The sequence below is a fragment of the Tubulanus polymorphus genome, chromosome 7 (assembly GCF_964204645.1).
Source record: "Tubulanus polymorphus chromosome 7, tnTubPoly1.2, whole genome shotgun sequence".
In the NCBI taxonomy this organism is placed as follows: Eukaryota; Metazoa; Nemertea; class Palaeonemertea; order Tubulaniformes; family Tubulanidae; genus Tubulanus; species Tubulanus polymorphus.
In genome coordinates, this window is record NC_134031.1 from 8,155,983 (window position 1) to 8,166,735 (window position 10,753).

Sequence of the window (10,753 nt, forward strand, 5' to 3'; positions counted from 1 at the left end):
CAGATTTTAACTTATAACAACATGTGATTGAACACTCCATGGGCGGTGCATGTGGCAATCGATTTACCAATTATCAGATTTAGCGTAACGCTAAGATACTACTATATTCATTTTGCTATAGCGATACTGGAGAACTAAATTGTTGCATTCAGATAATGTGTTTGGAAGGAAACAACGAAGACAAACATCGCAAAAACGACAAGAAAAACTTTTGCTATGAGAACAATGGTGCTTTTGGGTTAACAGCACTTTTCGACGCGATACTCGCTGGCGGCGCAGAGAATCGTGTCGCTGGCATTCGCAAGGCGCCCGCCTTCTTGATGCGATGCCCTCGCACACGGCCCCTTTCTCTAACTCTCTTGTCAAAAAGGTGCCTGTTTCTTTTATTGTAATAAAAATGAATATCGTATCATTAGACGTGATTTCTTTTTATCGAAAACATCGCTTTCAATTGAACTCGAAAGCGACGCCTCGAAGCGCAATAAACGACGAAATTACTAGATGCTACTAGCATTCTGACTATATTCTGAAATTGGTTCAATATAATCGCGTATGAGGAAATTTTACCGATCATCCCGTTCAGAGTTAAGATAAGATTATTTATTGCTGCTCTGAGGAAAAAGGCTTTTTTCAATAAATAAAAGCATGAAATGAGGACTAACGTCAACGTTAAACTACGGTCGCTGCTGCTGTTGTTGAAAGTTTGATTATAGTTAGACATTGTTTGTCTCACTGCAGCTGCGCGTCTCAACGTGAAAATCAATCGGATAGTTATTAGAATCACTACAACTGTCGGAATAATAGTAACTATAGGAGCACGGACAAAAACGTTGTAGTATTTCAAATACGTGTTTTTTCCGAATGGAGTAAACTTCCGAGTCCATCTAACGTTGCCAGTGCACGGATTAATGGAACGACGTGTATAATACTTGAACATATCCCGAGACTGATCACAGACTGAAAATGCCGAAACTAAGGCGACGTAGATGTAACTTCTTTTCATGCTTATAACTCTTACAGCTTTCAGAGGCCAACAAACAACGATATATCTATCTATAGCTATTAATAATATGATTAGATCACTTACACTTGAAAATAAGATGCGGATGTTTTGAGTGTACGTATACATGCGTTTCATAACGTGGTTTATTTTAGCGGTCATGTCCAGTAAAAGTGTGTGATTGTAGAGCCAGTACTGAATGTCAAATACAATATAAGACAGACAAATGGACATGTCAGCAACAGCCAAACATCTCAAATAAAATATACTGGTGTTGTTTGAACGGTCTTTGTTGAGAATGATAAAAGACAGACAATTTGAGCCAAAACCGAAGATGACAATGCTAAAGACGACGTAGGTTGTGACCTGTATTATGAGATTCACGTGGAACGGTTTGTAATCGGCATGGTGGATGTATTGACAACGTGGGTGCGGTTTAAAGCCAGCCTTCTCGGTCGCGGTGGTTGTCAGTTCCGATCCACTGACGTTATTAACAAATACATGTTCTGACGATTCCATTTCAGTCATACACACCACACGATAGCATACATGCGCTGATTAATCGAAAAGCAAATCAGTTTAAACTACCAAACTGTATATTTTCCTACAGTTAGCCTAATAAATAGCTCTTCCTGCTGCAGTGACACTATGGGACTACGTAGATACCATAGTTCTTCAGTTTGACGCTATACGAAAACGCTTGTATAGATAGGCGTATGTTTTTTCTAGAAAGCATCGATTACCAATTAGGCGGTGAAGATGGGGACCATTAATGAGGGAAATAGATATGCGGATCGATATATAAATGAACACATCGCGTAGAGCAGAATGATATAGCTTTCCTGTATTTTACTTGGGACTTTGGTAGCTTGCTCCATATTAAAAAGTTATGGAATTGCTAAGACGTTTTGAAAAGGTCGATTTCCGACAAAAAGGATGAGACATTTCGAGATTCAATATATCAAAATATAAATATATGATTTATGTATTTATATGGTATATTTCAGTTAAAGTTTGAGATGAATTTTTTAATGAAACTGATTCTTCTGAGGCATTTACGTAGTTGGCGAAGAATGGAATGATGTGTAAGGAGAGCGATTTCTTCCACCTTTTTTCTAACCACCAACTTATCTACCTTGGCATTATCTTACTTTTGACTGTTTTTTTTCCATAAAATCCAAATGTCTCTGGGAAAAGACCATTATGCTGAGCAACGGTCGTATTCATAATTTCCAAACTTGCAACCAACGTGATTTAATAGACTGCACATTCGATCTTCCCACACGTCTTTCCGAAACTTAATGCTACGTCGAAACTTGGTGCTACTCGTTCCATTGATCTGATCTAGTGAAAATTGCAACTGGATACAGAGGGGCGGGTAGAGAAATAGTGCGTACCATCGACGTTTTCATCATTTCTCCGTGACCACTTGACCAAGTCTAAAATTTCGAATTATAGGCGTCTCCTAGTAGATCACGTTCCTTTTATGTCTTTGGCAGCCTGCATGCGTAAGTCAAAGTCGTTGCAATCTGATGCATCCAAGATTCCGTCTTACCATGTCATAAACTCCGAATAAAAGCTGAATAACATTCGCTCGGGTTTCTTATCTCCGATGTAAATTTCTATTTGCGAAATTGGTCTTAACATCAAAGTGGTTTGGTCCCTGGCCATATCTAACCTTAAAGCTTGAATTCTTAAAGCTTAAAGCTTTCGCCGTCAGTAATGAATCCTTCAGCATTTTGAAGCGCTTTACAATTTGCAACGTGACTAAAACTTTCCACGACTAAAACGAAGACCTATGCACCCACAATTATTATAGGGTGCCTTCTCCAACCATCTCTGTCGACGAGTGTAGGCCTTACCAGAAATAAACATACATGCACGATACGTGGAATAGTCAGTTTTTTTCTGGGGTGCACATGTCTTCGTCAGTAATGCCTTTTGAGAGATCAGTTTTGTTGAGGCGCATGTCTTCGGTTTTTGTTTTAGTCATGATTCGTTTTAGTCTTGCCTGTGTGGGTGTTACTAAAAGCACTACTAAAACGGTCTTCGTTTTAGTCATTCATAGTTATAGTGCAGTTTCCTTGGCCAATAAATAGTTGAAATATTTCAACAAATTCCACCAAAAAATGTTCTTTCGAAGGATAGTCCAAGGCTGGATGATATCTGAAATACTAAGCTTGTTACTTATGCCTATACTAGGTTTGTTTCCGCTGGATAGCTCATAAGAAATAAAACACAGACAAATTCACTTTTAATCATCTTGTATATTTATTTATTCACTGTATTAAAATAACAAATGATATTGATGAAGCACTGAATAATGGCCGTTAGTCAACCATAATGGTATGATTATAAATAATAAGAATGTATTATCAGATATATTAAAGAACTTTGGTTGTTTCCTCTCATCAGTTCATATTGGTAATTATCACCATGTCTGACACATATCCTAAGCATAGCGTTCGAATTGACGTTTCGATGGAAGCGTTAGTTGAAGCTTTGCGCGTACGCGGTTAATTGTTCGATATCGACCCTACGCATCCATCGGGTAAATTGAATAGTGAAACCGATTTTTAAATTTCAAGCAATTTTGGATAGATGGCATAAGTAGTCCTTCCAGGTTTTTAGGTCATTTCATCATGTATGAATTAGTTCATACAGGTCAATGGATCAACGGACTATCAAAATCGTACCATTGATAGAAATTTGGACTTTGTGTACGATTGCAAAATCGGGTTTTTGGAAATGATAAACATCAATTCAATTGTAAAGGATGCTAGGGTTATTGTAGTTTGCCTAAGCAAACATGATATTTTTTGGTTTTATAACGTGCACTACAAAAAGCTTTTGAGGAAGTAAAATAAAAACCTCACCATAAGTAAACCTCTACTAAAAATGTTAAAATTTCGAAAAGTTTATGTACACGTAATGAAGCATTAGAAGCAACTGATTATGATGTACATGTGTCTTGACAAGTTTAATCATGTGCTCTAAAACGAAGAGTTCACGGTAACCTGATCAGGTACGGTAACGCTACACTGTGATATAATCAGTACTACTACAATGCACTAAAACTATAAATGAAATAAAAAGCACCTATGATTATCTTACTGTGAATGAAATAAAAAGCACCCATCAACAATTTGTGTCCAATAATTGAAACAAAAGCACCTCCTAAAGGATAAGAATATAGACAAATTATATACAGTGTATGTACTAATTCAAACACACTACGTCCTAATAGTCAATTTATCCACACTAGCAGTGCACCTCTAAATACTTGGAGTATAAAGATAACGTGTACATTTTGAGAAATTCTAGTCACGACAATCACAATCACACAAAAACTGTGCAACAAATACATGGAATATACAATTCAGAACAACCTAGCGGAAGTTGTTTCACTACAGTCTGCTGAAGAAAACAAAATACATGTAGTTGGCAGGAATAAAATACATCATGTCCTATATTCTGTGTTTATTTCCATTGGATAAGTCATTTTCAATATCTTTCACGGCAAAATGTGCACCTAAAGGCCCTATATGTATATAATCAATCAAAACCTATATGGTGGAACCTTGTTACATGTATAATGAAACCGCTTGTGAGAAAATAAGGAAGTTATGAACAAATTCTTATTTCCTGGAAAATCTTATGCTTTTAGTACATTTTATATCGCTTGTAACAACTCAGTTGTAACGTAATAACGAACAAATGTATACGTCCATATTACTCATTTGTATGGTAGAAATGAACTGTCTGTCAAATACACAAGGAAATTTTAAAAAGCATCCCTATTCTGTAAAAATTTCATTTAATTCACAAAAATTAATTTGTAATTTCACTTAATTCGACCTTTATCATTATTCAGTCATATTATTTATATGCAAAACCTAGTCAACCAAATCCATTAACTTAATTGTACTAGTAAAAAATATCGATGCAAATCTGCAATGTTTCCTTAGAGTCTGAGAGTTAGCTTAGGGCTCCTAAATGGGGGAGTTTATTTTGGCGAAACTTATGACTGTATTTGACTCTTGAATATTCTTAACTTTTAGCTCTGTGGCAAATAGGTTTCAGCTGAATAAAGACAGAATTTTTTATTTATGGCTGGAACTTTCTAGAATTTCTGATAACCGTAATAAAACACGTTAATACATGTAATTTGATTCCAGGAATGATCTATAGCATTCATTTTAGGTGGGAATTCATCATACAATAGCCCAGCAAACAGTTTCGGCCAATACATATTTTCAATTCAATGAAATATAGTTTTCGCATATTTTGTACTTTACTTAATTTGTACAAAACTTTTTGGTCCAAGTTATACAAAATAAACAAAAATTGACTGTAGTAATAAAAGGATATCAATTGATTCATCGACAAAAAATGATTATCAATGACATCGTTATGACACTGATAAGAGCATAAAATGAGCAGAAATAATGAACCTATGAAATTAAAAATGCTGTACTTTGAATATGTTAAAAGTTTATAAGGAAAAATTAATTTGATATAATGGAAAAAATATTTTGTCCCGTGAGTTCGTTATAACAAGGTTCCACTGTACAACTTAAACAGAAGGTTTGCGAATCTCTATTAAATTATGCATAAAAGGCAAACTAGGATCCAGGGACACCATGCCCACTAGGAAAGTACTCTGAAATGATCAACAATCTGGCAATTTCAATATTCAACCCCCTGATGAACAAGTACAGGAACCAATGATGACCTTGAAACTCTCCACAATCATAGAATGTGTCATAAGCTACAATTTTGCAAATGAATGTGGTAACAAAAATATGCATAGATCGCAATACAAATAGAACTAGGTTTTTCACCCTTCAACCCCCCCCTCACCCCTGGTGAATAGCAGAAGCCAATGACCTTGATCATCACCACAATCATAGAAAGTGTCATGATCTTAATGGTCTATACAACTTCGCAAATGACTGTGATCACAAAATGTGTGTAGGTACGAATGCCAATTGAAATATTCAATATATTTCAATGCTTAACTCCCCTTGTGATAAGAAAAATATACTAGGAAAACCAAATTCCATGTAATGAGATGTGTCTTGTGACACTGTAAACAATTATCGAATATCAAGATCATATGTTAAAGGCGCAATACTGTTCTGATGATGTGCTGAGTGACAATTGGGTTCGAGTTCTGCTGGCAGCTTAAAGTGCGCGGGCAAGACTTCAAAGGCTGTCCAGTCGTGAGGTTAAATGAATAATCCAATAGGGTAAGTCTTGGGAAACCAAGATCCAAGCGACGTAAAGCCAAAACAAAAACATATGAAACCTGTTGATATTTTCCTATCTACTTATGAGGTTTGTAGAGACCCCCTCTGTATGCAAAATTTGTTCATATACATTAAGCATTACAGTATGCAATTGCACTGATCCCCTAAGATGGCCACAAATTCACAAAAATTGGCCGACCGCAAAATTTGCTTGATAAAGACCCTTCCCCAAGTATACTCATCACAAATTTCAATGAAAATGTTAAACCATTAGAGTAGACTCCGCTTAAACCAGTAAAGTTGGGCTTTCATTTCTCTATTGAATTAGGCAGTTAATGGCTTGAAGAACCATGAAAATCAATTTTGCTTCTGATCGGGCCAAATTTTTGGCTGAAGATGTGTCTAGGGTAGATTACATACATAAACCAAATACATTTACACCAAGTATCAAACTCACTTGAAAACTTGATTCTGTCTACAGACAGGAAAAGTGGATGCAATAGCCTGCTGACTTAAACCCCAAGTAGGCTAAAAATTGGCTTTATCGAAAGTAGAAAAGGTCTGTAAATACCTATGTAAATACAGCTTCAGAGGCTACATAACATATATGTATGAAACCTTTTCTTTTACTGAAAAATCACCTACACATGAAGGCTGTAATCAATGGTATTATCCAATCATATGACAAAATTATTATGCTTTTTGCGAGACAGAATACATAGACTTGACATTACAATTCATCTAATGGAAAAAGGTAAAGAAACATGAATAAGATATATATACATACAGCATGTACGCAGACACTTACTTCTACATTAAAGCAATACATCACTTGAATTGTAAGAGTTGTAAATGGTAAGTGATATCATACATAAATTTCTGGTGATAGGCCTATACTATGTATACTACTTACATGTTCATAAACATTGGATATTGATTTACTTAGAATAAAGTAACTCATTTCCAATCAAAATTATAGACACTGGGTATACAGGCATATGAATCAACATTTTCTTTTCCCATCTCAATTCGTATGCCTCAATGACAACAATGCCATAAGTCAACAAACTATGGAGAGTCAAATTCAGTGGCTTATTAGAGAGCGCATTCACACAGTGAAACCTTCACTCAAAAAATGCCGTGACAAAGGGAAGTGACTCACTTCCAGTCCTGGGCCAACATTTTTGGTCAGGTCAGATTAAGCACCCGTGTTTAGAATTGATACCCACTGATCTGTTGACCCTCATTGTTTTGAGCAAAAAAAAAAAAACGGCACAATAGTTAAGTGAAGCAATTTGCATTTTACTTCAATATAATAATTATCCAAGCTATGACGACTTAAGCAAGTTTGAATGTATTCAGAACCAGAACTTTTTACCTATTCTTTTTAATATTATCCCATAAAAACGACCCTTAGTTTATTGGGAGCCCATATACAGTAAAGCTTGTGTAAAAATTGAAGTGGCCAATATAAGGTCTGGAATTTTCCCATTCATTTTCATAATACATTCTGTCTCTAAATCGGACATTTTGTCAAAAACTTACCAAATTGGATAGATAAGATAATTTTGGAAAAACATTTTATCCGCGAATAGTTTAAACTAGAGGTCCAGGGACATCATGTCCACTTGGGAAGTGGTTTCAGATGCTCAACAATCTAACAATTTCAATATTCAATACCCCATCCAATGACCTTGAAACTCACCACAATCATAGAACATGTCAGCAGCTACAATTTTGTAATTGATTGTGGTAACAAAATATGCCTATTTACCAATATGATATGGAAATACTTAGTAATTCTACTATTCAACACCCCCTGGTGACCATATGTGAAGCCTATGGCCTCGAAACTCACCATAATCATGGAACATGTCATGAGCTACAACTTCGCAATTGATCATGGTAATAAAATATGTCTAGGTACCAATATAATAAGGAAATACTAAGTTATTCTACTATTCAACGCCCTCTAGTGACCATATAGAATAACTAATGTCCTTGAAACTCACCACAATCATAGACCATGTCATGAGCTACAACTTTCCAATGGATTGTACGAGCAATATATGAATAAGTACGAATATAATATAGAAATACTAAGTTATTGTATTGTTCAATGCCCCCTGGTGGCCATATACAAAAACCTATGACCCTCTACGAAACTCCCTACGATTAAGTCCACGTCATGAGCTACGACTTTCCAATTGATTGTGGTAACAAAATATGCTTAAGTATCAATATAACGTGGAAAACTTTTTTCCACCTACGAATGAGTACTGATGATAAAATGATGGCCGCCAATTGCGTCGTAATTGCCTGATCAAATATACCTGTCTCGGGTATAAGTGATCCCTTTCCAAAGAAAACCCATCACAAATTGCAATGAAAAATGGCAAACCATTAGGAAGCTACAGGACTCAGAATTCAGGCCAAAATTGACATTTTTGGGCACAAAAAAGGTCACAGGACAGCTATCTTGGGCTGATGGGCCCTTGGGGGATACAAATGTATAAGATCAAGGTAATTGATAAAAGCGTCTTTTTCCCTCGAAAACTTCGAAAATGTGTAAAAAGTGCTGATTTTGGCGAACAACAATGGCTGCCAGTCGGCCATCTTGAATCTGACAGGGCCAGTTTTTGGGCTGAAGATGTGTCTAGGGTGGTTGATACATGTATAAACCAAATATCAAGACATTATTACCTTGAAGTGTCTTCAAAACTTCCCAAAATAACTTGATTCCGTCTACGGACGGACGAAAAGTGAACGCAATAGCCCGTTGGGACCAAAAGTCTGTAATTGTTTGATGCGGTACCTTCCCTCATACCCAGAAGGCTTATTATTGATATAATGAAAGCAATTAATCCAAAATGGGCACGCAAAAATTGCTTATTAACTTTCTCATGCCATGTTTCAGTCAAGATTTCATCTCAATATGTTACCAACTGATGATGATCACTTTTACATTTTATCAATCAAATTAAATTCTTATAATTGTATTTTGAACAATGCACCGACGTATATGACTTTTTCAATTTTTTATTCCTTTTGTTACCTTTTAATGTGCATTCAATGAATAGGTGCATCAAAATGAAAACCATTTCAAAATGGCAGCGCGGTGTAATTAATACAAAAGACTCTGTTCCAGCATGAACTCTAAAACCTAAACACATTTTTACCATTACCATTCAAAACAAGCGATATCAACAAAAACAAAAGTTTCATCAGCAGCATTGATAATTTAAACAGACCTGATAATATGATAAATACATCTTTGGAAAACTTATGATTTCCTGGACGGGATTTTCACCAAATTTTCTAGTATTTCAGTTGAATTATTCCATCAGATTTAGCAGTATAATTAGCGGCTGATTTACTGAATACAATCTGGCGTCATACGTACGTGGTGATGTCACAAAAATGCTAATAGATAAAAATGGCCATCTTAGCCAATGTAGACAAAATCTAGAAAATCTCATACTCTCCAAAATGACATATCAGGGCCATTTCGCATAAAGGCTATATCATTTGATATAAATAAACGATTCATTTTAGAGGTTATATTTAAACCTAGGGTTAATTTTGCCATAAGTAACTTGATGGTCCTTGAAGATTTAAATGGCTTGGAAACAAATGAAAAAGAAGAAATCTATACAAATTCTGATAAATTCTTCTTTTTTATGATGTTTTTTAATTCATGGAATACTGGAATACGTTCAGTATCAAAGCTTTTTGTGACGCCACCTCATGTTGGACCATTAATATGGTTTCGATAGTTTTACAAATTTCAGTTGATGGATGTGCATAAAATACATTATTGCGCAATTGAGCTCCTAAAATATCAGGATAATTAAAATAATTTTTCATTGCATACACTTGGCTACATACTTTTGGACAATCTGTAGTTTATACAGAATAGGTTAACACATGAGTATATATATATATATATATATATATATATATATATATATATATATATATATATATATATATATATATATATATATATATATATATATATATATATATATATATATATATATATATAGGTAACTGCATATTAGAAAGTGGACAGAGTGAATCAATGCATATGGGTAAGGATTCAGTTATGCAGGCAGTTATCCTTCCAGCGGATTAAAAACCATAGCCATATTGCTGTAACAGAATTCCAGTTGGACAGATCATAGATTTTTTTATTTTGCATAAAAACATGCAAAGTTATAAGCTTGTATAACATTCAACAGTAAGCCTACAACATAGATTATATCTGGAACGGTTTCATTATTCAGCAGTGGACTCCAACACACAACATAGAAAACCAGTGTAATAATTATAACTTTGACGAACAATGTAAGAAGTCTTGAAACCAACACTAAACTACAAATGTATATGACAAAATCATATTGGTATAAAAAACCTGGTGTTGATTTGTAGTTAGTAAACATTGTGAAAATTCAGAAACTAGGGACAAAATTTCACAATTACCTACTGGGTATTATCT